Below are 18,741 nucleotides of genomic sequence, written 5' to 3'. Positions count from 1 at the left end.
TTTCCTGCTTTTTTGTGAGCTTTGTGAATTGAGAGGAGAAATTTACCAGTAGAGCAGAGTATGGGTGGAATGGAGTTGTAGTACACAGTTTAGTCATTCATCTTGAAAAATGCCCTGGCCTACTATGAGTGCAAACTGAAGTTGAAACTAGGTGAGGTAACTCAAGTCAATTCAGTGAACCAAGAGCAATACAGTAGTATCTGTAGTATGATTTGCTGGAAATAAACTTGGCTATTTTATTACAGTACTGCTTTAGTTTAGTTGTTAGGGTGGACTGGAGGTTGGTGAAAACAGAAGAGACAAACAGAACTGTAGACAGCAGGTAGGCAGATGCTGATGCTGTCCATCTGCTTTTAGTCAGCTATTGTTTGGCTCTACAATGCAGACCTAACTTCTGATTTTTTTTTCTTCATTGCTTGTTGGATTTGGAAGCTCAATGTCATGATATCCTCTATAACCTCCAGTAATGTAGTATTGGAGACTACCTCCACATTTGTTTTATTTGCAGAGATGAGTTAAAATTAGAAGTTTTGTCTTTCTATTAGGCCTGGTTTTGCTAACCAGTTTTCTATGCAGGAGAATAAATCTTGCATCAGCAGTTGGAGAAGAATGGGATTTTGGGCAGAGTAGATAAGACTGCATCACTGGTATACTACACTAGTTTTGCATGTTTTGAAGAAGTGTGTAAAGTATTGATAAATATATTAAACCGTAGTGGTCTTCATATGGACTTGTAGAACAATAGCAGAGAATGGTAAAAAGCTATATAATCTAGATAGCCATTTAACAGCTTGGAATCTTGTTGGACAAGTAGTTGAGATTAGTTTCAGGAGGTGCTTTTTAATGGAGGAGGTTGAGACAGTGGTGATAGAGAAAGTGTACTGGTTGCCAATGTATTGAAAGTTAAGCTAGGGTGAATGGTTAGTCTGTATGTTTAAGTAGTGATTTCAAGGCACAATGGAGTTAAATAATGAAGCATTAATGTCTTATGGGTGCATGTGTAGGTATGGATTGAGCTATTCTATTCTATCTGGGCATACATTTTTGATGGAGCTCCAGAAAGTAACATGATTTTTTGGTTGATAGTTTTGTAAGTTAAAACAGTGATTTGTTCAGTTGTTTTTAACTTTTATTTTAGCCTGACTCTTTAAGGACCTCAACATTTTCATCCTTTACTTTTTCTTCTTCCTTCCTGGACTTTGTACCAGTAGCATCAAGCTCCAAACGTTTCAAAACTAATCTGTTTCTTCAGTTCTCAAAGGTAAAGAACCCAAATTTCTTGCACATATCACATTCTAGAACTAGGAAGGGCAGCACAATCCTCATAAAATTAAAGCAATAGGTGAAGAAACTTCAGGAAAAAATAAAAAAGAAGTTATGTCTTACCATAACATTCCATCTGTGTTGTTGATCTTCATTCATTCATGACAGATGGGTTTCAGTTTCATCCTCAGAACCAACTCGGCCGATACAACAAGTCTGCACCAGCCAAAAACTCTCGAGCTAAGGTTACCCATAGTGCCCCTCTCCTCATCTCCTCAGATCTTGTCTGCCCGTAAGGATAAGAAAGTGAAGGCTTTGTCTGAGCAAATGCTTATTATGTAACCAGGACCAAATCCAAACCTCCAGGAGTCTTCTGGAGGGGGTAGGAGGGTGGGATGTCATGAATGAATGAAGATCAGCAACACAGATGGAACATTATGGTAAGAACATAACTTCTTTATCTGATGTTGTTAATCATTCATTCATGACGGATGAGAAAGAGTCCCTAGCTATTTTATGTCCTGAGAGGTCCTATGGAAGGATATTCCTAAGCACCACTGAGCCAAAGGATCCCCCCTCCCCGGAGACCAAATCCAATTTGTAATGAGTGATAAAGGTATGAGGTCTATCCCAAGTAGCTGCTGCGCAAATGTCATTCACAGAAGCTCTGGAATGAAAAGCCACCGAAGTAGCAACTGAGTTGGTTGAATGCACCTTGATTTTAGTTGGTAAATGCATATGACGTTGTTGATAGACAAAGGACATGCATTCTCTCAGCCATTTCGCCGAGGTGACTTTGCAAACTGATTTTCCCAACTTGGGTCCTGAAAAGGACAGGAATAACTGATCAGATTTTCAGAAATATTTATTCTTGTCTAAGTAGATATGTAATTGTCTTTCAACATCCAATAAATGCAAACAATATTCTCCTTTATTAGAAAAGTTTGGGAAGAAAACTGGTAGGTCAATGGATTGATTAATATTTAACTCCGAGACAACCTTGGGTAGAAAGGAGGAGTTAGTCTCTTTGTGGAAAACTATGCAAGGACGTTTTAAACACAAGGCTTGTAATTCTGATATTCTTCTCGCCGAGGTAATGGCCACCAAGAATAAAATCTTCCAAGACAAGAATTTTATATCGCAAGTGGCAGTAGGCTCAACGAGATGATGAGTTGAAGTTTGTAGGACCAGTGTCAAATCCCAAGGTTCAATGGGCTCTTTGAAGGGCGGCTTTATATGTATGATTCCTTTCAAGAAAGTTTTACAGAGACGGTGAGACATTAAAGAGGAATCATGGAAACCATTATGGAAGTTTGAGATAGCTGCTAAATGGACCTGGATCGTACAAGCTGATGCTCCTGAATGGAGTAAGGTTGTCAAATACTCCAACGCCAAATTGATCGGAGCTGAAAATGGGTCTAGTCCTTTTTCTTGAGACCAGAAAACTTATCTGTTCCATTTACTATAAAAAGAAGTTATGTCTTACCATAACGTTCCATCTGTGTTGTAGATCTTTGTTCATTCATTACAAATAGGACCTTGGTTCTGTCATCGGAACTGATACGGCCGTTTCCAAGCTCACGCCAGCCAAAAACTCTCAGCTAAGATCTACCCATAATGCCACTCTCCTAGTTACTCCAGATCGAGTTTTCCTGCCCTTAGACAACAGATGTAGTAATAGAAAAAATAGCAGGAGGCTCTGTCTGAGCAAATACCCTAACCAGGAGTTCCTAAAGTCCACCAGGAGTCCAAGCAGGGGGAAGGAGGGCGGGAAGTAATGAATGAACAAAGATCTACAACACAGATGGAAAGTTATGGTAAGACATAACTTCTTTATCTGATGTTGTAAATTTTGTTCATTCATTACAAATGGGACTGGGTCCCCAGCTACTTGGGTGCTGGGTGGCTCTAAGGAAGGATATTCCTGAGCACGATAGAACCAAAAGATGCTCATCCCCTGGAGGCCAAATCAAATTTGTAATGAGATATAAAAGTATAACGTCTTGCCCAAATGGCTGCTGTGCAGATATCATCCATACAGGCTCTGGAATGAAATGCTATAGACGTAACCATAGATCTGGTAGAATGAGCCTTTATTCTGGAAGGTAAGGACAGCTTATTCTGCTGGCAAATAAAGGTAATGACCTTTATAAGCCAGGAGGATAAAGTCACTTTGGAAACAGGTTTACCCAATCTGGGTCCTGCAAAGGCCACAAACAATTGATCTGTTTTCCTGAAAGATTTAGTCCTGTCCAAATAACAACGAAGCTGCCGATGCACGTCAAGGGTGTGCAAAAGGTACTCTCCTCTGTTAGAATGCTGAGGGAAGAAAACCAGCAGGTTAATGGAAAAGCCAGAAATGACCTTTGGCAAGAAAGAAGGGTCAGTACGAAGGGACACCCTATCTGTGTGGATGATCAAGTAAGGACTCTTGACACTCAAATCCTGCAGCTAAGATACTCTTCCCGCTGAGGTAAGTGCTACTAGAAGTAAGCTTTTCCATGACAAAAATTGCAAATCACATGGATCAAAAGGCTCAAAAGGAGAACCTGTGAGAGACTGAAGTACCAAAGTCAAGTACCAGGGTTCTAAGGGAGGCTTGACCGGAGGTTTAGCATGTAATACTCCTTTCAAAAAGGTCTTGCATAGGTGGTGTGACATAATTGAAGAATTATCAAGATCATTATGAAAACTGACGACAGCTGCTAAATGTACAGTGATCGTCGAAGCTGAGGCTCCAGCATGCAAAACAGTAGTCCGGTATTGTAGGATCTTTTGAATAGGCATAGAAAAAGGGTCTAAGTTCTGATCTTTGGCACAAATAGAGAACCTAGTCCATTTACTAGAATAAACTTTCCTAGTGGAAGGTTTGTGTGAAGCCAGAAGAATTTCACAAGCAGGAGATGGGATGTTAGGCAGCCTGGCAATCATTGGAAGTGAAGGAACCAAACTGTGAGCTTGAGAATGTGCAGGTTCAGATGAATCAGTCCCTGAGGATGAGATAATAGGTCTTGGGAATGATCCAGGACCATGGACTGTGAATCAGATGAGGCCATAGGGAAGACCCGGTGGCCAATCGTGCATTAGAGCGTCCCTCGGTGGTTCCTCCTGAGGGGGGAATCAGGGCAAAGTAGCTTCTGCATTTGTAGTTTAGGGGGGGTAAGCAAACAGGTCGCAGCAAGGCTTAACCCAGCATTGGAAGATCCGATCCACTGTTACAGGGTTGAGGGTCCACTCATGAGACATCAGGATGTTCCTGCTCAGATTGTCCACAATAAGGTTGGAACTCCTGGGAATGTGTGTTGCTATAAGGAAGCGGTTGGAAGCTATCACCTAGTGCCAAATCCTCATGACTTCCCGACACAGGGGGTAAGACCTGGTTCTGCCTTGCTTATTGATATACCACATGACTGACATGTTGTCTAACTGAATTGCAATGGTCCCAGAGGGTAGGGATACATGGAACATTTGCAATGCTAGGAGAACTGCCTTCAGTTCCAGGACATTTATGTGCAAATTGGTCTCCATGTGGGACCAGGTGCCTTGGACAGTCTTTCCCTGGAAATGCCCCCCCCCAAAAGGGAAGTGTCTGTGGTCGCCATGGGCTGGGGAAGACAGAACAGTCAACTCCAAAGATTTGTTTGTGGGTTCGTCCACCATAACAAGAAGTTATGTACTCACCATAATGTTCCATCTGAGTAGGTAAACTTCATTTGTCAGCAACCTATGGGAATCGGATCTGACCTCGGATCCGAGTCACAGTTTTCAACAGCTTTAGATCCGAGCTCCAAGCTCCTCCCCTACCCATAATCCCCTGCCAACCCTGACTGACCTCAGATCAAGTTTGCCCAACAGCAGAGACTGCTATAAAATTATCATTCTCAAGATAAAGTGAGTAAAACCCATGGACCTGACTATGAAGACATTCACAAGTGAGGGGGCAGGAGGGAGGAACAGTTGCTGACAAATGAAGTTTACCTACTCAGATGGAACATTATGGTGAGTACATAACTTCTTAATCTGAAGTAGTTAACTTCATTTGTGCAGCAACCTATGGGACAGAGTCCCCAGCTACCTGAATCTTGGGCGGTCTTCATGGAAGGATGTTCCTGAGCACTGCAGAGCCAAAGGACGCTCTCCCTCTGGAGATAATATCCAATTTATAGTGATTGATAAAGGTATGAGATGAGGCCCAAGTGGCTGGCGAGCAAATATCATCCAAAGAGACTCTAGCTCTAAAAGCCACAGAGGCAGACATAGATCGAGTAGAGTGGGCATGGACTCCCTGAGGTGCGGGCCTGCCCGAACTTTCATATGCTAAAAGGATACACTGTGAAATCCTTCTAGACAGTGTGACTTTAGACACAGATTTACCCAAGTTAAATTTGGCAAAGGAGATGAACAACTGGTCGGATTTCCTATGACCAGATGTCCTGTGGATGTAGAAGCAAAGTTGTCTATGCACATCCAATGAGTGTAATTTGTATTCCCCTTTGTTATGGTAATTAGGAAAAAAGACCGGCAGGTTGATGGACTGGTTAATATTTGACTCAGAGGCAACCTTGGGAAGAAAAGAGGGATTGGTCCTGAGGTAAACTCTATCCTTGTGAAAGGTCAAGTATGGGGGTTTTACACAGAGGGCCTGTAGTTCAGAGACCCTTCGAGCCGAGGTGATAGCGACAAGAAAGGCCATTTTCCATGACAAGAATTTAAGATCTACTGAAGCTGCAGGCTCAAACGGGGGAGCTGTCAAGGCCTGAAGCACCAGTGTTAACACCAGTGTTAAATCCCAAGGAAGGACTACATCCTTCACTGGAGGTCTGAGCAGAAAGGTGCCCTTCAAAAAGGTCTTGCACAATTTCGTGGTGATCAAAGGGCCCAGTTAATTTCATAATGAGAGAGAGCTGCTAGTTGAACCTTGACTGTGGAGGAGCTAGCCCCCTGATGAAACAGTCCTGACAGAAAGTCTAATACAGCAGGCAAGGGAGCTGTAAAACGATCCAAATGTTTGCATTCCGCCCAAATGGAGAAACGTTTCCATTTGCTGCTATAGATCTTTCTAGTAGAAGGTTTGTGCACTGCTACTAGAATAGTTTTAACTGGGGAAGAGATACTGGGAGTCCTAGCTACGAGTGGAACTGGAGCAGTCAAGCTGTGAGCTTGAGGTTGTACAGGTTCGGGACTGGGAGATCTAGGGGGTGGGATATTAGATCCGGACGGGGATCCAGAATCCAAGGAGGATTCACCAGATGAGACCAAAGGTAAGGGAACCAGGTTTGACGAGGCCAAAACGAGGCAATGAGGATAATCCTGCTCCCCAACCAACTGGCTTTCTGAAGAAACTTCAGCATCAGAGGAAGAGGAGGGTAAGCATAAAGAAGACCGGGAGGCCAAGCATGCACCAGAGTGTCTCTCGGGGGTTCCCCGGAGGGGGAAATGAGAGCGAAGTAGTCATAACATTTTGTGTTCGAGGGTGAGGCAAAGAGATCGCAACAGGGTTGACCCCATTTGGCGAAAATCTGATTTGCTATCTTGGGATTCAGAGACCACTCGTAAGGTAACAGGATGGTGCGACTTAGTTTGTCCGCTAGGATGTTGGACCATCCCGGAATGTGCACTGCTATGAGAAAGCGGATGGTGGAGATCGCCCATTCCCACACCCTCATGGCCTCTCGGCAGAGTGGGTAAGACCTGGTTCTCCCCTGTTTGTTGATGTACCAGACAACTGACATATTGTCCGTCTGAATCGCAACTGTTCCTACAGGAAGAAGGTCCTGAAGTGCCTGCAACACTAACAGCACTGCCCTCATCTCTAGGACGTTGATATGCAGTGAGGTCTCCGTGAGGTCCCACGTACCTTGGACTGTCCTGCCCAAACAATGCCCCCCCCCACCCGAGGCGGGAGGTGTCCATGGTCACTGTGGCTAGTGGAGGGGTCATAGAAAAGGGGCGTCCTTGCTGGAGGTCCAGAGATTGGAGCCACCATAGGAGGGCCCTCTTGCAAGCCCTGCTGAGGCTCAGAGGATAGTGAAGAAAGGACCACTGGACCTGAAGGGTCCATTGTAAGATCCTCATGTTCAAACGTGCCATTGGCAATAGGTTGATGATTGCTGCCACCATCGAGCCAAGAGCCCTCAGGACCAGTTCCGCCGAGGGGAGCTGGAGATAGCAGAATGGCCTGCACGTGTAGCCTCAGGGTTAGTAGCCGGTCTGTGGTCAAGAAAGCTAGGAGTTTGTTTGTGTCTAATCTGGCCCCTATGAAGTCTATGATCTGAGTCGGAATAAGAGACTTCTCTATGTTGATAGTGATCCCCAGCCGGGAAGCTAGACGAAGAAAGTAGTTTCTGGCTGCACAGAGTAGATGCCTTGTCGGGGCGGTCAGGAGCCAGTCGTCCAGGTACGGGAAGACCTGAATTCCCTGGAGCCTCAGGTGGGCCGGTATCACTGCTAACACTTTGGTGAACACCCTGGGGGCTGTGGTGAGACCAAAGGGGAGGACCCTGAATTGGAAATGACTGGCTCCTAGCCGGAAGCGGAGGAACCTCCTGGATCGCCTGTCCATCAGAATGTGGTAGTACGCATTCTTGAGGTCTATAGAGCACATCCAATCGTTCTCCTGCAAAGGGGGAGAATGGATTGAAGAGTGACCATGTGGAACTTTTCTTTGGTTACTGACAGATTCAGGGAAGAGAGGTCGAGGATTGGTCTTAAGTCCCCCATCTTTTTTGGCACCAAGAAGAACCTGGTGTATAACCCGGACCTGCACTGGTCTGGGAGGATGTGTTGGATGGCTCTTTTTTCCAGCAAATGTTGGATTTCCATTGCTGCGGCCTCCCTCTGATCGGGTGGGACATCGGGGAGGTATCTGGGGCTGCGTGGGTAACGAGAAAAGGGAATCTGATATCCTCTGGATATGATGCGAAGCACCCAGCGGTCTGTCGTGATGGACTCCCAAGCTGCTGGGTGCTTCGAGAAATGCCCCCCGACTGCTTCCAGAGTGGAGCAGTCGGGCAACCCCTCAGGGGTGTTGCGTGGGTTGGTCCGAGAAGGGCTCTCTGGATCCGAAGTTCCGCGGACCCCCTCTGCCTCTAGGGCAGCGTCCACCCTGCTCTCCTCTGCCGTGGAAGGGCTGGAAGTCCGGAGCGGGACGGGACTGTTGCGACTTCCGGAACCACATCTTCTTCTGTCCCTTTGGGTTCTTAGAGAAGGACCTCTGGGGAGCAGAGAAGCGGACTCCGATGGCAGACAATGTCTTCCCGTCCTTTTTGCTCTGGACCAAAGTATCTCGCATGGTTTTGCCGAAGACGGCAGAACCATCAAAAGGGGCATTAGCGAAAGACGCCTTAAAGGGTTCTGCAAAATCACAGTGCTGGAACCAGGCCTGACGTTTCATAATGAGGCCCGCTCCGCTGGCTCTAGCAGCGCCTTCCGTGGCATGAGACAGTAGCCGCATAGAGATGTTAGATATGGATCGTAGAGTGGCCATCCAGCTGGAGTGCAATTGTTTGTCCTCCACCGACATGGACTCGGGGGCACGCAGCGTACTCTTTGATAAGGTCCCGCTGCAGTTGGAGCACATGTGCCATGTAGTTCAGCGACCTCACAGAGAAGGTAGCTGAACTAAACACCTGCTTCCCTAGGTGGTCCATCGACCGAGACTCCTTGCTCGGGGGATGAACCGAGGGGACTCTCCTGAGCAAGTTCCCTCTTGGTGGCCGCCGCCACCAACATGGCATCTACAGGGGGACCCTTACTCCAGTGGGACTTGTCAGAGGGTGGGCTAAGAATCTTGTCCGTGCGCTTGGGGACTAGCTCCACAGTGTCCGGCTCCTTCCACGCCCTGGTAGTAATGAAGTCTACCAGGGGGTCAGCCGGAGGGGACACCCAAGAGGTAGACAGGCCTGCTTCAAATGCCTCCAGGAACACGGATTCGTCCGAGGTAGGCTTTGGGGCAGACCACCCCCCCCCTTATTCTGAGCATCTCCATGATGTCACCAAATGAGACATCTTCGGTTCGGAGGTGATCTTGGGGAGCCTTCCCCTTCCTCCAAATTCATGTCCTCAGTCAAGGACTCAGGGGAGTCCAAGTGCCTCCTCTTGCACCTTCGCTTGTGAAGAACCTCCTCAGGGGGGCTGTCCGAGGAGGTCTCACCAGCAACGTCTTGTTCCAATGGAACTACCTGGGACGTCAAAGCAGGCTGTCCCTGGGGGCAGGTGATGGAAATCGGACCCAACAGAGGAGGAGTGCAGGGTGGAGCCGTGGCAAGGGCCGGGGGGCCTGGAATCTCTCGACAGCGCCCTCTCCACCACGTCGAATGCCGAGGGAGAGCTGCTCTCTTTGGGATCTGAAAGCAGGCCCTCGCTCGGATCCGACGGACGGATCGGGGCCGGCGCCGAAGCGATTGGATCCGATGGACCAGCATGCTCTGACCTGGACGGAGCCGAAGACATACCAATATCCCCGGATCCGAAGCTCAGCCCTCGGCTCAGAGAGCTCAGATCCGAAGAAAATGGACTCGACAGACTCGAGGGTAGTGTTGGCGCCGAAGTACCCGAGACTATCTGCGCCAACACACCCCCGGCTCCAAGGCTGCCCGGCTTCGAAGACTCCGAACCTGGGAAACGGGACGGAGAAGGAGCTATCGGGGCAAAGAAAGGGGTTGAGCTCCCCCCCGGAGGGGGGGAGGCAGGAGCACTCCCATCTGCAGTTGGGCCTGGAGGAATCTTCTCATCATCCGGTCCAAATCTGCATCAGTGAGACTTCCGGTAGATCTCGACGAGGCCACCGAGGCAGGGCGGTAGTGTCGCCTCGATGACCTCAAAGGAGATCGGGTCTCCTCCTCCTCCGGACTCGGTGAAAAGCACGGGGACCGGATCCGAGAAGGAGGAGACCCAGAGAAGACCTGGAGGGAGAAGACCGCTTAGCCGGGGGGGCCGAAGTGGAGGCCTCGGCCCGCCGCTTGTGGTGCTTCTCCCACCTCCTTTCTTTCCTGGCCTTCCTCTCCTCTGGGCCTAAGGTGGGAGGTTGAGTCCCGGCCGGGGGGAGGGAAGCAGGAGTGGCAGCCGCCGCAGCGGGAGCCACGGGAGGACCGGAGGTAGAAGCTGAGTCCGGGGGCAGAAGACCCACCAGAATCAGCTTAGACCTCCAGTCCTTGAGTGCCCTGGGGTTGAACGCTGCACAAATGGTACAACCAGAGGACAGATGCTCAACCCCAAGGCACAACACACACCGAGTGTGGCCATCCGCTGGGGACAGCTTAAGGCCACACTCGGTGCACTTAGAAAACATCAACTTTGGGGCCTCAGACATACTAAGAAGGTAAAACCACACACACTAGGCCCCAAACACACAGACACAACCCTGACAGAGCCACGAAGGAAGGGGGAGGTTAAATATGAAACAAAATAAGTTAAACTAAGAGATTTTTAAGTAGAAAAAGGGACTTGAACACACACTCACACCAAGAGTTAAAGAAAAGGGTCAGAAAAGTTAAATTTTCCTCACAAAGTGAACGGAAATGCCTGTAACTCGGGCTCAAGCTGCTGAAGTAAACCGCGGCAAACTAGATCTGAGGTCAGTCAGGGTTGGCAGGGGATTATGGGTAGGGGAGGAGCTTGTTGCTTGGATCTAAAGCTGTTGAAAACTGCCGGCTCGAATCCGAGGTCGGATCCGATTCCCATAGGTTGCTGCACAAATGAAGTTAACTACTTCAGATAGTTTCTTCCTTGCAACGGTTTGAAAGACGTAGCATGTAGTCGAGTGGATTAATTAGCAACGACCATTGTGCGGAAAGGAGCCATTATAGGATTCTCATGTGCAGTCTCGCCGTGGTACCAACGTAATGGCAGCCACCATGGAGCCTAAGAGTTGCAGTACAAGACATGCTGGTACACAAGTCCAAGAAAGAAGGTCTTGGATTTGGTGTGTTATGTTCGAAAACCTGTAAGGGGGGAAGAGAAGCTTGACAGGATGTTGTGTCGAAGACCACTCCAATGAATTTCAGTGTCTTCGCTGGAGACATTGAGATTTGTCCTTGTTGACTGTAATCCCCCCATGGAGAGCGAGACCTTGAGTGTAAGAAGATTCCTGGTTGGAGTGGTAAGGAGTCAATCGTCTAGAAAGGGAAACACCTGAAATCCTTGTAGTCGAAGATAAGCTACCACAACTGCCATACATTTGGTGAACACTCAAGGGGCTGTTGTGAAACTGAATGGCAGTGCCATGAACTGGTAGTGATTGGCTCCCAGCCAGGAGCGGAGAAATCTCCGAGTGGTGATCCATTTTTATGTGGTAGTACGTGTCCTGGAGGTCTAGAGAGCACATCCAGTTATCCCTCTCTAGGAAGGGAAGAATGGACTGTATCGTGACCATCCGGAAATTTTGAAGTTTGATAAATTTGTTTTCCTTAGCAGCTTTTCTATTTCTAAGGCTGCTAATTCCCCTCTGATTGGGTGGTACATTGGAGATGGGAGTTAAATCAAATGGTATTTGGTACCTCTGGATATTATTCTCTGCATCCAAACATCAGTAGTAATAAGATACCAGGCTGGTAGGTGCAGAGAAAAATGACCCCCGACTGCTTCCAGAGGAAAGCAATCGGGCCGCTGCTCAGGAGCGATGGTAGGGTCTGCCGGAGAAAGAATCTCTAGCACCCTGGTTACATGGACCCCCTCTACCCCGAAAGGGGCGTCTTCCATATGAGTCGCCCCCTCTGCCCCAGGGGGATTGTTCATCACAAGTGTCACGGAAAGGTCCTTGGGATTTCTTGAACCACATTTTTCATCCCTTCTGGTTCCTAGAGTAGGACCTCTGGGGGTTGGAAAGGCGTATGCCCACAGCAGACAAGGTCTTTCAGTCTTTCTCACTACGTGAAAGCATGTCTCGTATTTTAGGTCACAAAAGTGCAGATTCGTCGACAAGTGCATTGACGAAGGAAGATTTAAAGGGGTCTGCAAAGTCACACAACCGCATCCAAGCATTACATCTCATAACAATGCCTGATGTGGCAGCTTGAGCTGCCACCTCGGTGGAGTGAGATATCAAAAGCACCAAGGAGTTTAAGATAGATTCAAGGGTAGCTAGCTGCAAGGCGACAGTATCACACATCTCATCAGGCAGTACCTCACCAAAGAGGGAGACATTTCAGAAATTAGGTCTCTTTGAAGGTGAGTAAAGTGTGCCAGATAGTCAGCAACCGAATGGTGAATGTCGCTGATTCATAGGTCTATTTCCCTAATCTGTCCATGGTCCAGGACTCTCTATTTGGAGGATGGACGGTGGAACTATCTTCTGCCAGTTCCCTCTTTGTGGCCACAGCCACAACCATAGAATCAACTGTCAACTGCTAGGACTAGTGGGGCTGGTCTTCAGCTGTAGACAAAACTTTTTGTCTGGCCTCTGAGGGACAGGTTCTACGTTGTCAGGGGCCTTCTAGGCACACGGCACAATGATTTTAACAAGGCCATCTGCTGGTGGAGTCACCCAGGAAGTAGATGGCTGGGCAAGGAAGGCCTGCAGGAATACCGATTCCTCAGAAGAAGGGTTATAGGACTTCCAGTCTCCCTGCTGCTTGAGGATTTTGAGAATGTCTCTGAATGAGATGTTGTCTGGGGAAGACCGTGGGGACCCTTCCCCCTCATCACGTCTTCAGTGATAGATTCCTCCAGTGAATCAAGGTGCTTCCTCTTGAACAGTTTCTTCTGGGGTGGCTCCCCAGTGGGATCTTCTGAGGAGGACTCCGGAGATGGGGTTCCCTTCAAAGAGGGTTCTTGTGACTTCCGTGCCCAGGGTCCCGAAATAGAGGGTTGCGAGAGGTGCATGCTAGGGAAGGGTTCTGATACTGATGTCATTGGTGCTGATTGTGAGTCCACTACCTGTACAGCAGGCTCACCTGAGGAGGGATGGGAGTCCGGAACCGGGGTCACACCTCACTGTGGAGGAGCCCACCTCCAGGTGAGGAGCTCTGAGAGAACTGGAAGCCATCGGAGCCATGGACATAGACGGCACCAGCGAGAAAATATGAGCCAGTCTAGGTACCAAGGTACGGATGGTCCAAGCACTGCTTCGGGAGAGCATCAGTTCCACTGGAGCCGATGTAACAAGGGTGGATGGTGCAGACAGGGAAAACACTGCTGTCGGAACCGAGACAGTATGCACCGGAGTGGAAGTATCTTGTCCTTGGCAGATATTAGAGTTCTGAAGCCAATGGAGCCGAAGATGTGGGATCCAAGGACGACACTTAAGTCAGTAGTGTTGAGGTCGGAACCAAAATAGGGGTGAATATCATGGACGGCACCAAGGGAGAAGGCACACAGCCTGGTGCCGAAGAGGTCTGGGCCGAGGGCCCTGGCGAAGCACGGAGTCGACTCAGTTCCATAACTGAGGGAGATGCAGGAACAGAGTAACTCTGTTTGTCCTTGTGTTTTTTTGGTTTTTGGAGAGGGTGAGACCTCCGATCCAGATAGAGCCTCTGAAAAGGTGTCTTGTGTAATCCGTTTTTCCATGTTTTTTGGTCTTTGGAGGGGGTGAGACCTCTGACCCAGATGGAGCCTCTGAAAAAGGTGCCTTGAGTAATCCTTTTAAGATAAGTTTATTTTTACGTTCTGCTAGTGTACAATTACTAAAACTAGCACAAATGTCACAGTCCGCTTTAATATGACCTATGCCCAAACAGTAGACACAATAAACATGTGTATATGAGTTAGGCATCTTACATCCACACTTGTCACTGTTTAAATCCCAACTTAGCTTTGTTGGACATAGTAAGGCAACAAGGCTATCCTACAGAAAAATTAAGGAAGAAAATACCAATGATGTTATTTAAAAAAAAAAAAAAAAAAAAAAATACAACTAGTAAAAAGGAAAGGCGGTCAAAGACAAGAGAGAGGGACAGTACCAATAAAGGTAAAAAATTAAATTACCAAGGAAAAGGGTAGGAAATAGGCCTAGGTTATAGGCGACAGTGAGAAAAGGCCAACTTGACTAAAAATTAAATTATTTTGAAGAGAAGCTGTCTTAAAATTAACAATTTTCTACTTAGCTTTGAGAAAGATGGCTAGCACATCTGACTAGGAATGTGGCAAACGAGATCTGGAGTAACTAAGAGAGGGGCATTATGGGTAGGTCTTAGCTGTGAGTTTTGGGCTGGAGCGAGCTTGGAAACGGCCGTATCGGTTCCGTCCTCGGAACCGAGGTCCTATTTGTAATGAATGAACAAAGATTTATAACATCAGATTAAATTTTTCTGGTGGACGGTTGATGGGAAGCCAGAAGTGTTTTTTGTACAGGGGAAGATAGGTTGTTTTGCCTGGCAATTACCAGAAGTGGAGTTACCACACTATCAGCTTGAGGCTTGATATGTTTGGGTGGATCAACCCTTGAGGGTGTGACAGTAATCTCAAACTGGATCCAGAGTCCGCGGTCAGTGAACCAGGTGAGGCCAAAAGAAAGGGAACCAGACTTGTCGGGGCCAATAGGGTGCAATGAGGATTACTTTGCTTCCAAATTGAAGTGCTTTCTTTAGAAATTGTGTAATCAGAGGGAAGGTGTAAAGCACTCCCGAGGCCAATTATGTACTACAGCATCCTTGGGGACTCCCCCTGAGGGGGGAGTAGGGCAAAGTAGCTACTGAATTTGTGGTTGGTGGGAGATGCAAATAGATCGCAGCAAGGTTAACCCCAGTGATGGAAAATCTCCGTCGCTACTTTGAGACTGAGAGACCACTCATGAGGCAAGAGAATGCATTTGCTCAGCTTGTCCACAATCACGTTGGAATTCCCAGGAATGTGTGTTGCTACAAAAAGTGATTGGAGGCTATCGCCCATTGCCAAACTCTTATGGCTTCCCAACTCAACGAGTAGGATCTGGTTCACCTCTGTTTGTTGATGTACCAGACAACTGACATGTTGTCTGACTGGATAGCAATTGTTCCTGATGGGAGGGCAGATTGGAATGCTTGCAACACCAGAAGCACCACCCTCAGTTCTAGGACACTGATATGCAAACTGGCCTCTAGGGGGGCCCAAGTGCCTTAGACTGTCTTTCCCTGAAAATGCCCCCCTGCCACACTCCATCAGGGATGCGTCCATGATCACTATGGCCATGGGCTGACAGGGTGAGAAGGGATGACTCCATAGTTCCATTTCAGGCTTCATCCACAAATTCAGATATTGTTTGCAGTGGTTCATTATGCGAATTGGGTAGGACATGGGATGTGTCAATAGGGACCACTGTGTCGCTATGAGCCACTGTATTAGCCTCATATGGAGTCTTGCTAGGGGAACTACAGTAATTGTTGCTGCCACGGATCCTAGCAGTTGAAGGACTGAATGGGCTGGAACTTTGTCCTGAGAGAGTATCACTCGGAGCGGAGATCTCAGTCTCTGAAGCCTGTGAACAGTAAGGGTGACCAGGCAAGACCTTGTGTTGAAAGTTGCTCCTATGAATTCTAGGCTTTGAGTAGGTACTAGTTTTGACTTCTCTTCATTTATTAAGATCCCTAAGAGTTGTGCAAGGCAAGGAGCAGTAGATGCTTGGTGGGGGCGATAAGGAGTCAATAGTCTAGATATGGAAACACCCGAAATCCTTGTAGTCTCAAGTGAGCAGTTACTGCTGCCATACATTTGGTGAACACTAGGGGCTGTGGAGAGACCAAAGGGCAGAGCTTGAAATTGGTAGTGACTGACTCCCAGTCAGAAGCAGAATTATCTTCTGGAGCATTTGTCCATATTTACGTGGTAATACGCATCCTGAAGATCTATCAAGCACATCCAATCGTCTTTTTCTAGAAACGGAAGATTAGACTGAACGGTGACCATCCAGAACCTTGAGTAAAATCCGGACCCTACTTGGTCTGGTGGGACTGCTTGGATGACTCTTTTTAAGCAGCTTTTGAATTTCTTGTGCTGTTGCATCCCTCTGACTGGGTGGAATGTTGGGGATTCACCTTTTCAGCCTTGGATAAAGACCAAAGCGGATGTAGTAATCTCCGGTAATTATCGTTTGAACCCAGGAATCTGATGTTATTGAGTGTCAGGCTAAGTGGTGCAGAGAGAATCGCCCCCTGACTCCTTCCAGAGGCAAAGAGGAAAGCAATTGGGCCGCTCTTCAGGAGCACTGATAGGGCTGCCTGAGAAGGAATCTCTGCAGCCCTGGTTATGCAGACCGCCCTCTGCTTGGGGGGGATGTCTTTCTGATGAGTCCCCCCCCCCTGCCCTGGGGGGGGGGGCAGACTCGCCACATGTGTCATGGAAAGGTCCTTGGGATTTCCTGAACCACATCTTTCTCCTCCTCTGATTCATAGAGTACGATAATTGGGGAGTGGAAAAACATACGCTCACAGTAGATAGGGTCTTGCCATCCTTCTCACATCTGGCTAACATGTCTTTAACTTTTGGACCGAAGAGAGAGGAAGCATCAATGGGAGCGTTGATGAAGAAAGACTTGAAAGGGCCTGCAAAGTCGCACAAGCGCATCCAGGTGTGACGTCGCATGACAGTGCCTGCACCTGCTGCTCTGGCCGCCCCTTCGGTTGTACGTGCAATCAACCGCATGGACGAGTTAGATAAGGATTCTAGGGTGGCAAGCTGTTGAAGCAACTTTATCACGTACCTCATCAGACACTGCTCCTGCTAAGGTTTCTGAGAGTTCCGTGATCAGGTCTCTCTGGAGATGGATAAAATGTGCCAAATATTTCAACGACCATATGGCAAATGTCATTGAAGCGTAAACCTGCTTCCCCAGTCTGTCCATTTTCAGAGACTCTCTGTTTGGAGGATGGATAGCAGGACTCTCCTCTGAGTTCTTTGTAGCCGCTGCCGTCACCACTATAGCACCTACTGTCAAGCCTTTGGACCAATGGGGCTGATTCTCTAGACTGGAGAGTGTTTTGTCCCGTCTCCGGGGGATTGGCTCAACGGTGTCAGGGGCCTTCCAGGCACACTGCACGATGAGCTTGACCAACTCATCCACAGGCGGGGTCACCCAGGAAGTAGAGGGTCAAGCACGGAAAGCCTGCAAGAATACAGATTCCTCAGAGGAAGGCCCTCAGTGGATGACCATGGGGACCCTTCTCCCTATCATAATGTGTGTCTTCAATGTGAGATTCCTCAGGGGAATCTATGTGTTTCCTCTTGCACAATCTCTTACGGGGTAGTTCCTCAGGGAGGAATGTCTGAAGAGGTTCCCTGCAGTAGGATATCTTGCTGCTCCCATGCCAGATGTCCCAGTGTAGTGGACTGTGTCAGCTGCAAACCAGAGGACATGTATATGTGCCATTCCAGCGCAGAAGGGGCCAACTGCGAGCCTGCCGAGGTGAGTGCCCTCTCCATAACCTGGAAGGCAGGCCCACCCAATGAGGGATGGGAGCCCAGAACCAAGAAAGACAACCTCGGAACCAGGGTTAAACCCCACTCCGAAGAGCTCCCCTCCAGGGGTGGAGCTGCAGGAGGACTTGGAGCTGTCAAAGCAACCGGAATAGTAGACAGACCCGTAGAAAAAAAATCAGCGCCATACTAGGGGGTCACAGTGCCGACAGACCAGTCACAGTCTGGAGGGTGAGTCGGCTTCAACTGAGCCATGGTCCAGAGGGTAGGTTCCGGAACCATGGTAAGATCTACCAGTGGAACCAAAGAAACTGGCACCAGAATAGGTGCCAGCATAGAGGGCTCCGTGACCTGAGGGGAGGTTGAAGGAGGAACATAGGTTAGAGTCTGTGGAGAGAAACCCTTGGCTCCGGGTGGAAGGGAGGTCCTAGATGGAGTTGGCATGCCTCTGGCCACTAGCAGCTGATCCACAAGTCTCACTACATCGAGCTCCGAAAGGCTCCTGGTGGAATGGGTTGACATCCCTGATGGAAATTCAGGCCAGTCAAGGAATGGACTTAGCTGCTGTCCAAATCAATGGGGAATATCTGGTCCTGGCCAGTGTCATGACCTTTGACACCGTGGTCGGAAGACCAGAAGGTTGTGATGATGGGGTAAATGACCAGTTTTAAGGGAGAGACTATTATTGGTACCAAGAGGGTCTGTGGTACCATGGAAGGGGTTGGTACCGTGGGAATAGTAGTGGTTGTCAGTTCTGTAGTCAAGGATGGCACCGTGGATGGAGTTTTAAACTCCAGTGCCGAAGTCATTTTGGCATGTTTCGGTTTCAATTCTGCATGAATCTGGGCCTTACTGTTTTTTGATTCCTGGGATTGAGATGACGATGGAACTGAATGGCTCCTCTTCTTCATCTCTTTCTTAGGAGGGGTTGAGACCTCCACCTCATATAAAGCCTCTGAGAAAGGGATTTTTAAGAGACCCTTTAAGATTAATTTGCTCTTGTGCTCAGCTAAAGTGCAGGCACTAAAGCCCTTACAGAACTCGCACAGAGGTTGAACTGACAAATGTGGTACTCCTAGACAACAGACACAGGAGAGATGCCCATCAGAGTTTGGCATCTTCCTGGCACATTTATCACACTGTTTAAAACCAGTA

At 48.1% G+C, this 18,741-nt stretch overlaps 1 protein-coding gene across 3 annotated transcripts in view; it reads right to left on the bottom strand.

The window, feature by feature from the left end:
- The window catches only part of GRIPAP1 (GRIP1 associated protein 1), a 2,851,684-nt gene that overhangs the window by 1,585,828 nt on the left and 1,247,115 nt on the right, over window positions 1-18,741 (bottom strand). The window lies entirely within an intron of this gene.

This window comes from Protopterus annectens, chromosome 8.part0, assembly GCF_019279795.1.
Source record: "Protopterus annectens isolate FY-2018-M chromosome 8.part0, PAN1.0, whole genome shotgun sequence".
Lineage (NCBI taxonomy): Eukaryota > Metazoa > Chordata > Ceratodontiformes > Protopteridae > Protopterus > Protopterus annectens.
Note: the sequence above shows the minus strand (reverse complement) of the source record. Positions and strands in the feature narration are given on the sequence as shown.